General features: G+C 45.9%; 1 protein-coding gene, 1 non-coding gene and 1 pseudogene across 2 annotated transcripts in view; all 3 read left to right on the top strand.

The window, feature by feature from the left end:
- The window catches only part of LOC133381949 (H-2 class II histocompatibility antigen, E-D alpha chain-like), a 411219-nt gene that overhangs the window by 9699 nt on the left and 382541 nt on the right, over window positions 1–18979 (top strand). The window lies entirely within an intron of this gene.
- LOC133381960 (zinc finger protein 91-like) overlaps window positions 1–18979 on the top strand; it is a 38520-nt pseudogene that overhangs the window by 13345 nt on the left and 6196 nt on the right.
- On the top strand, window positions 4090–4250 carry LOC133382620 (U1 spliceosomal RNA). The gene has a single exon (XR_009762017.1). It is a non-coding gene; the product is annotated as a U1 spliceosomal RNA (small nuclear RNA).

Here is an 18979-nt window from a genome sequence, read left to right as displayed (position 1 = left end):
CCTTTGTCATTACTCAAGAATGAGTGGGAAGGAAGGTTGGAAGCTATGCCTGTGTCGGTAGTAACTTACCTCCAGAAGTTACAGAATATCTTAAGAGATGTTTTGGCTGTCGCTCATGAGAATTTGGGGGAGGCTCAACAACAGCAGAAAGCCCATTATGATGCTCACGCTAAAGAAAGACACTTTGTTGAGGGGTCAGAAGTTTTGGTACTAAAGGCCCAAGTAGACAATAAGTTGTCGGTGGCCTGGGAAGGCCCTTTGATTGTCAAGGCCCAGTTGAGCGACACCAACTATCTGCTAATTGACCCTAAATCCCATAAGAAACCTAAAGTATACCATGTGAATATGATGAAGCAATATTTTTCTAGGAAACATCTGGTTTTGACTTGCACTCCTGCTATGGAGGTTGCTGAAGATGCCCTATCTCGGTTACCTGTTCCAGTTGACTGACATTTGATTCATGCCTATTCTACGGACTGATTTTCTGGCTCTGATGACCTCTGGATTGTTTTTAGACCTTGTTTTATTCTTTTACGCTTTTAATATGTTTTATGGACTTTTATAAGATTTATGGCTTATGACCTTTTTTTTTTTTGAACCTGGACCAGTTTTTGGATCACCCCATTTTTTATTCTATCTCTTTATTTTTTAATAAAGTCTTCTTTTTCTTGGGTGTTTTAGGGGTCCCTTAATTTTTTTCCCCTTTTGTTGTTATTTTGTAATTTAGTATATATTAAGAAGGCATAAGTCAAGAAGTAGCTCACTTGCTTAAAAATGTATTAAGTTGTTCTTTTTCTTTTTTTTCTTTTTCTTTTTTTTTTCTCTCTCTCTCCTTTTTTTTTTTTAAATATATGTTGTATATAGAGTAATGTTGGTGGAATTTTTTTTTTATTATTATTATTTTTTTTTATTATTGTTCCCTTATCCCTGGTTGCTGTGGCGATGACGCAGAACTATCCAGAGTTCTGACATCATCTTCCCAAAAAGGGGCGTGTCATGAACCTGTAATGGTCATGAGTTATTAAAAATCTGCTGACAACACTTTGGTTCCAGTAAGGGACTCTGGGAGATGGTTACAGTCAGAAAAGACAAGCCTTGCCAATTTGTAAAGTTAAGTTTCATTTTTCCAGCTGAAGACGGTTAGAAGAAGCCTTAACAAGCTGCACCTGTTTATCTTTGCTGATTAACAAGTGCCTGGCACCCAAGGTCATCCTTGGCCTATGCAGTTGGAAAACACCGTTGGGAGGGGGGCCTGAAGGCGCGAAAATGTGAGAAACATCGAGAAGAAAGTTACATCAGTCAATTTCTGATTGGTCAATTAATCCTGGACCGTTAGGATCCTTTTCCCTTAAGTATAGGGCTAGGGACCCATAGTTTTTGTTCTCTGTTCTCTGCCTATGCTGACTGGCACCAGAGTTCCAAACCTTTTCTGCCTTATGGTTCCTGGGGTTGCTTATGGGAAGGCAACCTATGTCTGGTTCCATTGCTTTATGTTGAACATCCATCTCTCTTAGGAGAGGTGCCACGCAACCAACTACCTCGTATGTAAGTAGTTAGGTGAGCTAGTTTATTATTTTCTTGTTGTGTGTATGAATTCTCTTGTAAGAACCTAAACCCCTGTTGGGTGAATGGTCTTAAAGGATTACTTGCTGCTATATGATATGTGCACTTATATATTTTAATAAAGCTACTTCTATTTAACCTGGTGTGTTCATTTGAGAGAAGGGGTGGTTCTAAATTCAGTGTTTTGACCCAACCTCAGTCACTCACTACCAAAGAGGGTTAAGAAGTTAAAAGCTTGGATTTTAAGTGTTAAACCAGAGGTGCCTGGCAAGGAGTGTAACTGTGACTCTTGCCTTTTAGGACCTTGGTTTTATATATCTTCTGGGCTCAGAGATCCCCTGGCTCTGAGTGGACCAGTATACAGGGGTGGTGGCAGCCTACCTTCTACCTTGCAGGGTTGTTGTGAGCGTACACAGCCTTGGCAAGGGTGAAGTAATAGCTTTTCGGTTCCAGTCTCATTTCCCTAAGGGTGGGGGTCTGAGCCTGATGCATGTTCCCGGGACCCTGAGGGTCGGGTGGGCATGACAATACCCATATTTAAAAAAGGCGACCCCTCTGATCCACGTAACTATAGACCGATCAGCTTGCTGGATGTGACATCTAAATTATATGGGCGATTCTTACTAAATAAATTACTTGAGTGGGAAAATACCCACTCCATTATTTATGAAGAACAGGCAGGGTTCAGAGAAGGCAGAAGCACTCTCGATCACGTGTTTGTATTACAGCACCTTATAAGCAAGATCAAAACAGGGGCGTTTAAGTCCCTATATTTGGCATTTATCGACTTCTCAGCGGCCTTTGACTCTATCGACAGGACACTACTATGGCAGAAACTCAATCAGGCAGGTATCCAGAAGAGATTACTGTGGCTCCTCCAAGCCCTTCACCAGGATACATTCCTAAGGATCCGCTTAGGTCTAAACGGATCCCTCTCCCACGAAATCCCCGTTAAAAGAGGCGTAAAGCAAGGATGTATCCTGGCCCCTTTTTTGTTTAATTTCTTCATTAATGGTATTATTCCCTCAATGACCTCCCCTGCCTTCCCCCCCCCCCACAGTAAAGCTCAGGAAGATCTCGGCATTACTTTATGCCGATGACCTGGTTCTCCTATCATTAAATAAGATTGGACTCAAAAGAATGCTGTCTCGACTGCAAGAATATAGTGAGGCCCAACATTTACAGGTCAATCATACTAAATCTAAAATCATGGTCTGTGGGAAGTATAATAGAACAATGTCAATTTGGACCCTAGATGGTCAGCCATTAGAACAGGTAAATACCTTTGAATATCTTGGTATTTGTTTCAGCAATAATCTGGTGTGGACCCCCACTTGGAATGCGTTAAGCTTCAGGCCTCCAGATCTTGTGGCCAACTAAAGAAATTATTTTATTCCCATGGTGGCCAATTAATAAGACCAATGACCAAACTCTTTGTGGCCAAAATTCTCCCCAAAATCCTGTATGGGATAGAACTGTGGGGGTACCCTGTATGCCCTCATCTTGAAGTTCTTCAAAATTCTTTTTTGATACAGATTATGGGGCTTCCTAAAGACACCCCCTCAGCACACATCAGGGCTGAGCTTGGCCTACCATCTTTACTGGCCCGGACCGACATTGCATTCCTTCGTTTTTGGAAAAAATTGTCCTTGTTGGAGACCCCATCTCCTGTGAAACTGTGTTGGGAAAACCAATTGGAGAAAGGGGGTTGGGCAGCTAAATTTGATGAGCTAGTGTCCCGTTAAGATCTCACTCGAAATAATCTTAAGAACTTTAACCATGCTGAACTGCGCAATAGGATCTTCGATTATGATGCGCAGCAAGACAGGGCTTTGATAGCCACTGCACCCTTTTCCTTAACCACGCTTGGGCTCCCTATCTTGATATTTTGACACGTGCACCTCTCCGCAGGGCCTTCACGGAATTAAGATTCCAAACCATGCCGACTGCATTTTTACAAGGCAGGTATGATGGCATACCACATGCAGAATGCCACTGTATCAATGGCTGCACGGTCCCCGAAGATCTAGTCCATGACATGTTTTCCTGCCCTTTATACCAGTCTCCGAGAGAGAAATTTATAGTCCCTCTCATAGATACGGTCAAAGGGATTCCCATCGCCCAATTGGTAATTAGTTTATTGTCGGTCCCACATAAGCAAATCATAATTGCAGTTGCCAATTTTGCATTGGCTGCTAAAAAGATTAGAGCTGCATTTGTTAAAACTATCTGAGATGTACAGAATTCTTCCCTCATGCTGCAACTTTACTCTGTATAGATGTTTTTAACCTTGTTGTGTTGTTTTATTTTTATCTGTTTATGTTGCAACGGCTTTTTGGCTATATGCAATAAATATACTTTACTATTGTTACAAATTTACATAACAGGATCCACTCGGTCAAACCTCCTTGCAAGCACCTTGTCTAGGTCATCAGGCCACATCAACTGAAACCGTTCCCAAGAAGTTGCAGCAGACGTTGCACTGGACACCTCATTGGGGACTACAGTAGATGTGGAGGGGCATCAAGACTGCTACGGAGGAGACACCTTGATCATGAAGGAGGTTTTCCTAGGGTGAGGCTCATCCATTGCACTGCGGGTGTGCTGACCCCTGCGATTTCCCCAAATGCGGGAAACTCGACTGCATAATTTGTGATAGTGGGGGACTGCGTTCGCGCTTTCCCCTGTAAAAATAAATAAATAAATAAATAAATAAATAAATAAAGACTGCTACGGAGGTGAGAAGCTTTACCCTCAAAGTGCCTTGCAAACAATTCACAGTGGGCCTCCTGTTGTTGTGTAAATTTGTATATTTGTTAAGCAGAGTAACTCTGCAGTCTGAAATGCATGTGTGCATTTACCTAAGAAAGCAGGCTTTTGCCCTGCATCAGCATCACTGAGACTTGAGACTTAGTAAAATAAGAAAAGCTACTTTATTTAACAAAATACATAGTAGATAGGAAAGGCATACCTACTTCTAACTAACTAAGTTGAGGCTCAACGCCCAGACGTGGGAGTTGACTCATAGTTCAGGAGAGAGAGAGCAGAGACAAAGGTGTCTCCTCTCTCCTGGAGAAGAGAAGAAAGGGTGAAAGGAGGAGGGGCAGGTAAGCTTCCCTAAAGACGTCACAGTCTAGTGATGGAAGGAAGTCAGTCAGAGCAGCACAGGTAAAGGTAAACAAGCCCATCCATCTGGAGGACCCTCGCTCTACCTCCCTTCCGGAGCAGAAACAAAAGAACAAAACAGGAGTTGCTCTTGCCCCACTTCCAACACCTCTTCTCAACGAGTGTTTGGTTCAGCACACGAGGTTCATCTTGTCTCGCAGCTTGCAATGTCTAACTTTGCCCAACGCCTTCATGAGAGCATCTGCAGTCATGTCTTCTGTTGGACAATAGTCCATCTTGAGTAGTCCTTTGCATATCCCACTAGTTTGGGATCTCGGGTAGCTGCTAACTTCAGTTTCATGGTTACAGTGCCTTTCAGATATCTTGCCACTCTCTTTATTGCTTCCCAGTCCTTTTTGGTTGGTGAGCTGTTTTTTCTGCACAGGTATCCCACTGCTACCACCACATCTGGCTTGGTAACAGTACTGATATACAGACTTTTCTGATGACTTGTCTTGTATCTCTCAGCATTTCCTTTGGCATTTGGCACTTTCTTGAATTTCCACTTGTAGCCTGAAGCTTTCCTTTCTTGAGGAAGCTTGGTCAGTATCCAAAATTTATTTTTGTGTAGAGCTTCCAGCTCTTCCTTGGCTGCCTGCCTCCACCTTTCAGCTTCAGCTTTGGGTAAGGCTTCAATCTCTTTCCAGGTCTCTGGTTCTGGAAGTTCATCTATCACAAGGTAAGCAAGTCTCTCTGGTGGTACACCTCTGCTGGTGTGCTCAGAGCATCTGGGTGCTGGCGCTGTGGCTGCCCCTTCTGGCTCTGATGCCTCTTTTGGTTCAGTTGCCTCTTGTGGCTAAGACTCCTCACCTTCCTCTGCAGGTATATTTGATTTGATTTTGATTTTAATATTTCTACCCCGCCTTCTGGGCAAAAGGCCCTCAAAGCGGCTTACAAAAGACCATCAATATAAAGATACACCAATAACACATCAATAATATATCAATAAAACATCAATAAAACAATAAACAATAAAACAATCCAATTTGTAATACAGTTCAAGATTAACACAAACTACCTCCCCCCTCACTTTGGCAAAATAGATATGATAGACATTGGGCTACTTTGCAAGGCTAGCCACACTCTCTCAGTCATAGTCCTATCCCCATGGTTCTGGGTGTGGTGCAGTCCTCTCAGCCTGCGGAACCCGGGGCTCCCGCTTACGATGGTGGTGGGATGGCGGTTCTGGCCCTGGAGCCGCCCGTTCACCTTGTGAGGGTCCCAAAGGTGGAGCCAGATGGGAAGGGAGAGAGAGCAAGAAGCCGCCAGAGACCTTTCCTCGCCATGGCCTTCCTGTGTATTGGGCCGCACCATCATCCCCAGACAAGAAGCAAGCAGCCCCCGAGAGGAGACAGGTGCCGGAATAGCTGTGATGAAGAAATTCCAGGGGAGGAGAGTTCCCAGGCTGAGGAGGAAGAAGATGATCCCCACACAACGGAACGAGTCGTTGGGGTGGGAACCCTTTTTCCTGTGGTGAGGCGAGTGGACACTTCCCTGAAGGGCAAAGGCTCCATGTGCAGGTATTTCTTGGCAAAATAGAGCATCCAGAGCACGTAGAGGTGCTCTTTGGAAGCCATGGCGTGGCAGTGGCTGCCTCTGTCCCTCAGCACTTCAGTTGGCTGTGCTGGGCTCCATGGCGCGGTGGCGGCAGGCAGGCAACTTTGTGTGCTGCAGGTGGCTGCTCACTGCGGGCAGCATGGCAGGCTCCTCTGGGCGCTCCTCCTTGCCCTCTCCTCCGCCATGCTGGCTGCGTCGGGGCTCTGGCACAAGGGACAGCAGCACCACATACTCCCCTCCTCCGGCTCAGCATCTGCAGTGAGCGCAGCGGACTCCCCGCCTTCGTCCTGAAGAGAAGCAGGTTTGTACTCCCTCTGTCTCTCTTCTGACAAAGTTCATCCATCAGAGTGCCCAAGGTTGATTCTGACCCAAACCCAGGCTTGGACTGAGACTGAATTGGATCTAGATAATCATACTCCTCCAGAAACACCTGTAGTTGCTCTGTTGCTGTAGCCCACCCTTCCTGCCAAAGGACCCCTTGAGGGGAGTACAGAAGTCTCAATACTGCTGCTATAGGAAGCCATGGCATATTATTGTTATACCTTTTGTGGTGCAAGAATAACTCAGCTTCGTCTTCCATTTCGCTGTCAACTGTTTGGTGTGGCTGTGATGCCCCTGTATTTTGATAACTTGGTAAGTGCAGGTTTATTAAAGTATACATGGTAAGTGGATTGAGTGAGAGGGGGGAGTACATGGGCTAGAATGTTGGAGAATGCTGTATGATCATTGGCTGAGCGTTTGAGTGGCTGAAGGTATAAATGAGAGGATGACAGTTGAGAGAGGGTCGGTTCTTGTGGGTTGGAGTTGGTTGTGGGTTGGATTATATTTGGCTGGTATTGAGGTAGATTATATTTGACTAGAAACACACAATATATGAAACCATACGCTTGTTAAATATCCCATAAGTAATCTTGTTATTTCCTGGCGTTTATAAATAAATATTATTCTTGGTTTACCAAAAGCCTGATCCTTGGCTGGGGCTTTCACAGACCAGAAGGGTGGGCAGGGTAATTACCAAGGCGGAGAAACAGTATCAAAGGGTGGCAGCGGTGAAGAGAGAGAGTGTAACATCATCAAGTATCCAGAGCAACCCAGGACTGTATCTGTCATGCCCGCCCGACCCTCAGGGTCCCGGGATCATGCATCAGGCTCAAACCCCCACCCTTAGGGAAATGAGACTGGAACCAAAAAGCTATTACTTCACCCTTGCCAAGGCTGTGTACGCTCACAACAACCCTGCAAGGTAGAAGGTAGGCTGCCACCACCCCTGTAAACTGGTCCACTCAGAGCCAGGGGATCTCTGAGCCCAGAAGGTATATAAAACCAAGGTCCTAAAAGGCAAGAGTCACAGTTACACTCCTTGCCAGGCACCTCTGGTTTAACACTTAAAATCCAAGCTTTTAACTTCTTAACCCTCTTTGGTAGTGAGTGACTGAGGTTGGGTCAAAACACTGAATTTAGAACCACCCCTTCTCTCAAATGAACACACCAGGTTAAATAGAAGTAGCTTTATTAAAAAATATATAAGTGCACATATCATATAGCAGCAAGTAATCCTTTAAGACCATTCACCCAACAGGGGTTTAGGTTCTTACAAGAGAATTCATACACACAACAAGAAAATAATAAACTAGCTCACCTAACTACTTACATACGAGGTAGTTGGTTGCGTGGCACCTCTCCTAAGAGAGATGGATGTTCAACATAAAGCAATGGAACCAGACATAGGTTGCCTTCCCATAAGCAACCCCAGGAACCATAAGGCAGAAAAGGTTTGGAACTCTGGTGCCAGTCAGCATAGGCAGAGAACAGAGAACAAAGGCTGTGGGTCCCTAGCCCTATACTTAAGGGAAAAAGATCCTAACGGTCCAAGATTAATTGACCAATCAGGAATTGACTGATGTAACTTTCTTCTCGATGTTTCTCACATTTTCGCGCCTTCAGGCCCCCCTCCCAACGATGTTTTCCAACTGCATAGGCCAAGGATGACCTTGGGTGCCAGGCACTTGCTAATCAGCAAAGATAAACAGGTGCAGCTTGTTAAGGCTTCTTCTAACCGTCTTCAGCTGGGAAAATGAAACTTAACTTTACAAATTGGCAAGGCCTGTCTTTTCTGACTATAACCATCTCCCAGAGTCCCTTTCTGGAACCAAAGTATTGTCATCAGCTTTTTCATAACTCATGACCATTACAGGTTCATGACAGTATCCTTTATAGACAAAGATACAGGGGGGTTGTGGATGGCAAGGGCACCCAGACACAAAGTAACAATAAGCCAGAAGGAGACTAAGGCTGTCACGGGAGAGTGATGAAAATATGTCTGAAACTTGTCCTGCTTTAATAAATAAGCCAGTAAAAAGATCAGAGATGCAGGCATGGGTCAATCAGACACAAACCCAGGAAAGTTTGTGATTCTCCCCAATACAAATCCCAGATTTGGCATGTCCCAAAGGTATGTGGCAGGAGCATATCTTACCTCGGGCATGATCTTTAATCGAGCCAGATTGTCTTCTCCCCCCCCCGCCCGAAGGGTTGATGTATTAAGAAATATTAAGAAAAACAGCTTCAGCAGCCCCAGACCTTACAGGAAATAATGTGGTCTGACTTAAGGTGGCAACTCTTTAGAAAGGCAGGAAACAGCCGGTATTTAGTATGAATCTAGCTTTGCACAAGAACCACAAGATGAATTTGGTATAGCAATAATTGCTTAATCGCATTCTAAGAAGTAGATTTTTTGAAATTTAGTGGTTAGACAGCTACTAGGTGGAAAACCAAAGTTTTGTTGATTGTTCCTCTATAGGAAAGCTGGTAGCTAAATACAATAGAGTTGTATTATTCATGGTTGTTCTTGCTGGCTATGCTTCAAAATAACTTCTCTCTCCTCTAACACTAAGAAAGGCTCTTTCATAAGGCCTTGCTTACTCACAAAGGGAACCGTTGTTCTTAGGAACAGTAACGCAATTTGGGGTACAAGTGCCTGAAGAAGAGGTTACCATGACAAGGCAAAGTCTCAAGCAGTATTGTTTACAGGGAGTGGCTGGTGGTGCTGCCTAGCAGGGGGATCTTGCGAGGTCTGTTCTAGAGCCAGTGAGAGAACAAATAAAACCCAGGATCCTGACTGGAGGGACTTAACAGGTGGTGGTCTGAGGTGGGATCCCCACAGTGGCACCCCTTCTGGTCGGTGTGGGCACTTTCCTTCCTCAAAGTGGACACCTCTGCATAATTCAACTTCACCAGTTTTGGGATCTATTACTCTCTATCCCTTTTGCATTGAAGAATATCCAATGAATATTACTTCCCTGGCAGTGTTGTCAAGTTTTGATCTCTTTTGTTTTGGGATGTGCACAAAGGCCTTGCACCCGAATACATGAAGACGAGACATGCTTGGTGTCCTATCATGCCATAGTTTAAATGGTGTTTTGTTGGTTGCAGATGCAGGAAGTCGGTTCTGCAGGTAGGTGGCAGTAACTGCAGCTTCTCCCCAGTACTTCTTTGGTAACTGCATCTTCCAACAAGGAACAAATTATTTGTCCAAGAGTCCAGTTCATGTGTCCCGCGACCCCATTTTGTTCTGGGTTGTAGACAACTGTAGTCTGGTGCTCGATGCCTTCCTCACAGGGAAAGTCTTGCATAGCCCTGGATACATATTCTCCTCCATAGTCAGATCTTATGATCTGTGGCTTTCTGCCAAATTTGTTGGACACAATCCTGACATTGTCCTTCGATTTTTGAAGTACTTGACATTTCTCTTTTAGCAGGTACATTGTAGTATACCTGGAGTAGTCATCTATAAAAGTCAGCCTGTATAAATTTCCACCCTGGGATGGCACTTTCATTGGCCCACAAAGATCAGTGTGAATTAATTCTGGAGGCCTTTTGGTTTTCCTCTCACTTTTCTTGGGAAATTTTGTTTTCACGCTATTGGTCCTTATACAGCAGTCACATGTCTCTGTCCATTTGCATTGTCTCATTTTAATGCCTCTTGCCAAATTCTCTTTCTCTAGAGCAGTAACTCTGGCTAAGCTGGCATGTCCCATTGTTCTATGCCAAAGATGCAAACATTCAGAATTAGAGGTTTCCGTGCAAAGCAGCCAAGGAGCTTCAGCCACTTTGCTCTTTAAGGGTTAACAAAGGACAACAGAGCCGAGGGAAAAAGTGCAAATGAGGGACTTCCCTTTCCTGCCCCGACTCTCTGGGAGAAATGCAGGTGAAAGCACCGGAGGAGCCCCTCTTCATGCGCAGCAATGCTGGAGAGCGGGGTTGCACAGGCTCAGAACAAAGGTATGCAATGGGGGGCAGAGGGGAGGATGAGAGAGGGCAAGGACCCACCTTAAGTGCCCCCTCCCAGCAGACCCTCCAGATCTGAGGGTGCAGCTCTGCCCTGTCCCGGCTGCCTCTCCCCTGAGCTGTGCTGGCTGTGTTGGGGCCGGACCGAAGCATCCCTCGGAACATCACGCTGCTGAACTTGGTTCCCAGTTCCTTATTTGCTTGAAAGTTCAAAACACTAAAAAAGAAGAAAAGTTGACAGCTACAGCAATTTCAAGCCAAAGTTAACATTCTCTGAGCCCCAAAATATATGTTGGCCTACCCTGTATGATATATCGCTGTGTTTGGGGGACTCTCCTCATCAAAAATAACAATACATTTATGCAATCAAAATAATCAGGCTTCTGATATTATCATAAATGCATAATGATGTTATAAATTCATAAAAAATAAGTAACTGGTGATGCCCACCCTAAAATCTGCTCTGAGCCAGGACAAATCACACACCCCAGGAAAGCGGAGGGTGTCCTCTAGGTGATACCTATCCACCCCATCCACCCCATCCACCCCATAGGTTCTGCTGGGCACAGGGCATGGATGAGGACATCTACGCAAAACCTAAATAGACAAAATATTATTAAAGACAGAATTACCACACATGGAGTGGAACACAGCAATCATGGGATACGAGGAAATATGCTCTCATGCATCAGGAAATGTTTAAAGATTTAAAGGAGAAAGCAGGAATAAATGAATAATTATCCCAATGGAGGGATGTCAGAAGTGCCCCCCCCCCGCCAATCATCAGGATTAGGACCTGTGCTTTTAAAGTTGTTTCTAAATGACATGGATTTGGGGTGAGAAGCGAGGTAACCAACTTCACTGTTGATATCAAGTTCAGGGTGATTAAAATAAAGAGGGATTGTGAGGAACTCCGAAAGGAACTCTCCAAGCAGGCTTGGGTATTAAAGAGCAAATGCAATTAAATGTAAGCAAGCGTCAAGTGATGCACAGAAGTGAAAAATCCTAACTCAACTGGTGGTGACTGGCAGGAGAGAGACCCTGAAGTCATAACGGATGTCTCAATTAAGATACTGATGTTATAGCTATGAAACGTTGGAAGTGGCGCAAGAGCAACTCCTGTTTTCTTCTTTTCTTGATGTTCCAGAAGGGAGATAGAGTGAGGCTCCTCCAGATGGATAGGCTGGATTACCTTCACCTGTCATGCTCTGACTGACATCCTTCCTCCTAAGACTGCTTATCTGCCTCTCCTCCTTCCCCCCTTTCCTTCCTCTCTTCTTTGACTGTCCGAGAGAGAGGAGACACCTTGTCCAGCTGCCTCTTGAAGGCCTCCAGTGTCGGAGAGCCCACCTCCTCCCTAGGTCGTTGGTTCCATTGTCGTATGGCTCTAACAGTTAGGAAGTTTTTCCTGATGTCCAGTCAAAATCTGGCTTCCTGCAACTTGAGCCCATTATTCCGTGTCCTGCACTCTGGGATGATCGAAAAGAGATCCTGGCCCTCCTCTATGTACCTTTCATGTACTTGAAGAGTACTATCATATCTCCCCTCAGTCTTCTCCAGGTTAAACATGCCCAGTTCTTTCAGCCTCTCCTCATAGGGCTTTGTTTCCAGTCCCCTGATCATCCTTGTTGCCCTCCTCTGAACCCGTTCCAGTTTGTCTGCATCCTTCTTGAAGTGCGGAGACCAGAACTGGACGCAGTATTCAAGATGAGGCCTAACCAGTGCTGAATAGAGGGGAACTAGTACTTCACGCAATTTATTTTATTTATTTATTTATTGCATTTGTATACCACCCCATAGCCGAAGCTCTCTGGGCAGTTTACAACAATTAAAAACATTAAAAACAAATATACACATTTAAAAACATATTTTTAAAAGGCGATTTAAAATCCCAAGGTAAAATGCCTGGGAGAAGAGGACTATACTTCTGTTAATGCAGCCTAATATAGCATTTGCCTTTTTGGCAGCCACATCACACTGTTGGCTCATATTCAGCTTGTGATCAACGACAATTCCAGGATCCTTCTCACATGTCATATTGCTGAGCCAGGTATCCCCCATCTTATAACTGTGCATTTGGTTTCTTTTTCCTGAGTGTAGAACTTTTTAGAATTACTGCATGCACGGGCTACATGTGAGAATTCTCAGCCGCAGCTCCTCCTTTGCCTGGGATCAGGCAGAATGAGAGTGGTTCATCTTTTCTCTTATGTTGGGGATGAGGAAATAGAGATCAGGCCCTGCTTCTCCTGAGCACCTCCTCCAATCTTCAAGCCCCTTCTGGCACAGCTTCTTTCTGCTTCCTGTGACTCAGCCTTGCAGGTCTTCTCGTTCTGGTCTGGCGCTGGCCTCCTCCGCTCCTCACTCGCTTGGATTCCTCCCTCAAGGCCTGGACTCCCACCACTCCTACATCTTTCCCTGGGGTAACCAGGGGTGCCAAACTGCCAAGAGGATTTTCTGGGCCCGGTCCACGGGATGTGGATCGCACCCTCTGCTGCACTCACAGACTGACACAAAGGTACATGCCCTTCACGTCATGAGCAAATGTGCACCCTCTTTTGCAGATGGAGGGGGGGAGCCCAAAGATCAATCGGGGGTCACACACAAGTAACAAGATGCCTTACACATACAATATCGAACAGGTGAACCTTTCCCCACCATGTTAGTTCTGAATGAGAAAAGGCGCACTCTGTTTAACATCTGCCTGCCACTCAGCTGTGAAAGGCATGGGAGCCCTGCTCTCCTTCAGCGCCAACAGGAATCCATGCAAAGAACTCCAGTTGCATGAGCTATAAATGAGTTCTGTATTCTTTTGTATCTCAGCTGGGGGATAGTTTAATCCTCTTGAAATGGTAACATGGTAACATGGAACATCCTGGTGTAGCTTTTGTTCGGATTTCTTTATGGGTGGGTGATGCGGCCACAAGGGAGCATTCCTCCTGATTTGCTTGCAGGCTGTTCGCAGGTCTTAGGAGTGCTCTGTCGGTGCTCACAGGTAACGCGAGAGTCCCAGAAGGGAGGCATTGCCACCTGTGAAGCAGCAGTGGAGTTTCAGCCACTTTGCTCTTGAAGGGTTAACGAGCCGAAGGAAGGAGCGGAAAGGTCCCTTTCCTGCCCCGCCTGCCTGCCAGACATGGAGGCTGGAAGCGCGGAACTCTCTTCGTGCGCAGCGATGTTGGCGAGCGGGGCTGCGCGGGGGGAGCCTGGAGACAAAGGTAGGCAATGCGGGTGGAGGGGAGAGGGTGAGGCCCCCCTGAAGCGCCCCGCCCCGCAGACCCTCCCGATCGGAGGCTGCAGCTCTGCCCCGTCCCGTCCGCCTCTCCCCTGGGCTGGGCTGGCTGTGGTGGGCCGGATCGAAGCATCCCTCGGAACATCTGCGGTTCTGCTGATGAATTTCGGGGCCTTCAGCTTGCAGATGGCGGCGCCCCATAGTCGGAACAGAGCTAAGGAGACGAGAGTTGTGTCTCATTTGTCCTTTGGCAGTGGCGTCACTAGGGTTGGTGTCACCCGGTGCGGTAACTCACGGTGTCAGCCCCATGGACCTCCTCCCGTACCAGACCATACAGAATCCTTAGTAATGTTTTTTGTACCAATGTTACTCGTAAATTGTAATTCCCGTATATCACTGAATGTAATAGCACACACACACACAGAGCCAGCTGTGGGATCGTCACACAAACAACCTAGAACATTTTTTCCCTTTCACAAGGACATGCAAAAGATTGAACCCAGGACCTTCTGCATGCAAAGAACATGCTCAGCCTACCACTGAGATATAGGGTAGAAAAGCACTCACTGTTCTGCTGGCCTGGGGCTAATTCTGAGGGCCAATGGGAACCACAGATGTGATGGGAGGCAGGGAGAAGTGAGTGGGCAAAGGGTGCAGGTGCAATGCCGAGGTGCCGTCTCAGCAAAACTGACGCCACTCCTAGTGGGTAAGCCCCATTCAACAAGGTGGGATTTACTTCTGAGTAAACATGCACAGGATTGCAAGGTGGGGGGAGCAGCACATCCCCCTCCCTCAATGCCAGCTTAGCCCTTCCCTACTTTAAAGTTGACAATGAGGACACTGACCTGCGAAAAAGACAAATAATTGGGTGTTAGAACAAATTAAACCAGAACTATCACTAGAAGCTAAAATGATGAAACTGAGGTTATCATACTTTGGACACATCATGAGAAGACATGATTCACTAGAAAAGACAATAATGCTGGGAAAAACAGAAGGGAGTAGAAAAAGAGGAAGAACAAACAAGAGATGGATTGATTCCATAAAGGAAGTCGCAGACCTGAACTTACAAGGTCTGAACAGGGCGGTTCACAACAGATGTTACTGGATGCTCTTTATTCATAGGGTTGCCATAAGTCATAATCGACTTGAAGGCACATAACAACAAAAACCTTGAAACGCAGGAAGCTGCTTTAGACTGGGGATCATTGGTTCATCTAGTTCAGTATTGTCTGCCCTGACTGGCAGCAGCTCTCCAAGATTCCAGGCAGGGGCTCTTTCCCAGAAATGTCGGCGATCGAACCTGGCCCTTCTGCATCCAAGGAGGTTCTCTTCTAATGAGCTTCGTTTCGTTCCCCAAATGGTGAGCCCCCCTTCAAAAGAGCCACCACCTGTCCACTGCTGAAGTGTATCCAGGGGGTGGAAGGGGGTGAGCAGCCTCGATGTCAAAGCAGGGGCAGAGAAAGGGCGGGCCTTGGCCTTCTTGGAGGCAGGTGTTCGTGGGGGCCATTACTGGCCCTGGGCTCACAGCCCCCCAAAGTCTGTTGCCAGCGCTAGACCAACCCCTCTCCTAACATCAGAGGAGCCTGGCTGCTGGGTCAGGCCAAGAGCCCAGCATCGTGCCCTCAGTGGCCAACCAGAGGCCCCACTGGGAAGCCTGAAAGCAGGCCTCGAGGGCAACAGCAACACTCACCCCCAAATGACATTCCCAGCAACTGGTATTCAGAGACATTTCCTGCCTCTGACAGTGGAGGGAGCAACAGAGCCATCGTGGTCAGCAGCCATTGAGCCTCTAGAAACGTGTGCAACCCACTTTGAAAGCCATCCAAGTTGGCAGGCATAGAATCATAGAATAGTAGAGTTGGAAGGGGCCTATAAGGCCATCAAGTCCAACCCTCTTGGGCATCCCAAAGTGCAGCCGCTGTTCCCTCCCGCCCCATGCAAGGCGGCTTACTCTGCACCAGGACAGCTCCCCCCCATAAAAAATCTGGAGGTTGCAAGAAAGCCAGGCAATGGAAGCAATGGAGTTTGGGCTCTGTTTTGCATGACATGGGATTGGAGTTGATTGCACGGAGAAGCCCTCAGGTTCTTAAAAGGGGTGGAGCCTGGGAGTTTATTCCCCCCTCCTCCGTCCCCACTTTCCCCCCCTTCTTTGCGAAGGAAACTGACCAGGCCGGAACAGGGAGGTGCAACGACCAACCAGAGACTCAGAAAAGGGGTGGAAGACATGCAGCCTTCCGGTCCTCAGTCGGAGGCTGGAACTGGTTTCATTGCCGTCGTACCTCTTTCATTCCCCCTCCTTGCGTTTCTTTGGACCGGCACCCTTCCGCATTGCTGCTCTCATCTGGGAACCGGAAGTGTTTCGGAGTCTAAGGACAACCCTACCCCTTTGGCCTATTAACCATTAGAGTTCCATTGACCTTTTTGAGCAAATCTAGCTCGAGGGACCATCTCGACACCATCTCGTGGTGTCACCTGGTGCGGCCCGCACCTGGCGCACCGCCCTAGTGACGCCCCTGTCCTTTGGTTCAGCTGTGAGAGTTGAATAGTGAGGCTCTTCATTCAGTACTGCCATTCTGCCAGCCCTCATGTGGGAGATTCAGGAGATGGTGATCTGTTCTGTTAGAATTAGGGGAGGTTAAGGACAGCGTTCTTACTCCCTTTCTGCCACCCCTGCTTCACAAATCTGACCCACTATGCTTTTCAGATTATCCGGTAGAGCTGCCATCATTTCCTACACCCCCCTTTCCCAGACAGGAGGACTCTGGGAGGCCAATTTAGTACTTATGATTCTGTGGTCCTAGGGACAGCACACCCTGCGCTTCCCAGCCAAGTATCTACCTGATCCTAAGTCACTCCTTACCTCCAGGATATTGGTCCTCTCAGGTGTAAAGCTGTTTGGCTGGTCCACTGCAGGCTTTTTCCTGATGGTGGATGAGGCACAAAGGCTGCATATCACAGGCCACCTTTTAAGGATATTTCTTCCCACAGAGGTTTGCTGGGCACTGGGCAATCTTGGATCAATTCAACCGGAACTCACGTAGTGCAAGTGCATGTGTGTTATGTGCCTTAAAGTCTATTACAACTTATGTCAACCCTCAGAATCAGGTACCTCTATTAGCATCTATCCCAAACCTCCCTGTTCAGATCTTGTAAGTTCAAGTCTGTTGCTTCTTTTATGGCAACAATCCATCTCTTGTTGGCCTTCCGCTTTTTCTACTCCCTTCTGTTTTTCTCAGCATTATTGTCTTTTCTAGTGAATCATGTCTTCTCATGGTGTGTCCAAAGTATGATAGCCTCAGTTTCATCATTTTAGCTTCTAGTGACAGTTCTGGTTTAATTTGTTCTAAACACCTAATTATATGTCTTTTTCACAGTCCATAGTACCCGCAAAGCTCTACTCCAACACCACATTCCAAATGAGTTGATTTTTCTTTTCACTGTCCAACTTTCACATCCATACATAGAGATCAGGAATACCATGGTCTGAAAGATCTTAACTTTGGTGTTCGGTGATCCATCTTTGCATATGAGGATCTTTTCTGATAGCTTCCCTCCCCAGTCCAAGACTTATTCTGATTTCTTGACTGTTGTCTCCAATTTGTGTAATGACTGTGCCGAGGTATTGATAATCCTTGACAAGTTCAATGTCCTCATTGCCAACTTTAATGTTACATATCTCTTCTGTTGTCATTACTTTAGTGTTCTTGATGTTCAGCTGTAGTCCTGCTTTTGTGCTTTCCTCTTTAACTTTCATCAGCATTCATTTCAAATCATTACTGGTTTCTGCTAAGAGTATGGTATCGTCTGCATTTATTTATTTATTTATTTATTTATTTATTTATTTATTTATTTATTTATTTATTTATTAGTTGCCCATCTGGCTGGTTGTCCAGCCACTCTGGGCGATGTACAAATAAAAACATGTATTTACATTAAAACATTAAAATCTCAACAGTAATAGTAAAACCTAGCCCACCCCAAGAGCCTGCCTGAAGAGCCAGGTCTTCAAGGCCCGGCGGAAGCTCATCATAGTGGGGGCATGGCGGAGATCATTTGGGAGGGAATTCCACAAAGTGAGGGCCACAATTGAAAAAGCCCTCTCCCTAGTCTTCACCACTTTACCTGTTTTAACTGGTGGGATGGAGAGAAGGCCTTTTGAGGTTGATCTTGTTGAGTGGATCGCTAATGATGATGGAGGCACTCTTTCAAATAGACTGCGCTGAAACCGTGCAGGTTTTTAAAGGTTAAAACCAACACCATGAATTGGGCCTGGAAAATAACTGGTAAACGGTGTAACTAACACTGGAGTAATGCGATCTCGCCGGCGGCTACCTTTAATCAGGCGGGCTGCCATATTCTGTACCAGTTGCAGCTTCCGGACCATTTTCAAGGGTAACCCCGCATATCTTCAATTATTGATATTTCTCCCTCCAGTTTTCACACTTCCTGCATCTTCTTCCAATCCATCTTTCTATATGATATGTTCTACATATAGATTAAACAAATAGAGCGTTGTGTTGCAGGTAAATGTGATGTTCCTGTATTAATGTAAATATGGTAAGTGCTGTTTGTATAGAAGATATATGGTAAGTGGAGTGAAAGAGGAGGGGGGAGTAGATGAGCAGTAGAATGCTGGATGATTGGCTGAGCATTTGAATGGCTGGGAGTATAAATGGAAGGATGACAGTTGAATCTGGGTGGATGTTAGTAGGTGGATGTTAGTCGGTGGATGTGAGAGGAAGAAGGTGTTTGGTGGTGGATGTTAGGAGAGTGTGGAGAAAGAGGGAATTGGAGTTCTAGTTAATAATAAGACAAGTATCACAGGAATAGATGAAACCATATGCTTATGTACCATTATAAAAGTAATCTTGTTATTTCTGATATTTAATAAAAACTATATTTGGTTTACCGAAGGCCTGATCCTTGGCTGGGGTTTTCACAGACCAGAAGGGAGGGCAAGGAAATTACCAAGGCTGAAGGGAAACAGTAACGAATGGTGGCAGTGGTGAAGAGGAGATTATAACATTCATAAGTATCTAGAGCAACCCTGAGTTATATGAGTTATCTATGTAGATGCAAAGGGGTTGGGAACAGCATAAGCACAGAGTCACAAAAGTAACCAGATAGAGAGAGGCTCAGACAAAGTCTCTGGGAACATTGGTTATAGGATGTGACTGG

Source organism: Rhineura floridana, chromosome 3 (assembly GCF_030035675.1).
Source record: "Rhineura floridana isolate rRhiFlo1 chromosome 3, rRhiFlo1.hap2, whole genome shotgun sequence".
NCBI lineage: Eukaryota > Metazoa > Chordata > Lepidosauria > Squamata > Rhineuridae > Rhineura > Rhineura floridana.
The sequence above is the reverse complement of the archived record's forward strand: the minus strand, read 5'-3'. Positions and strand labels throughout refer to the sequence as shown.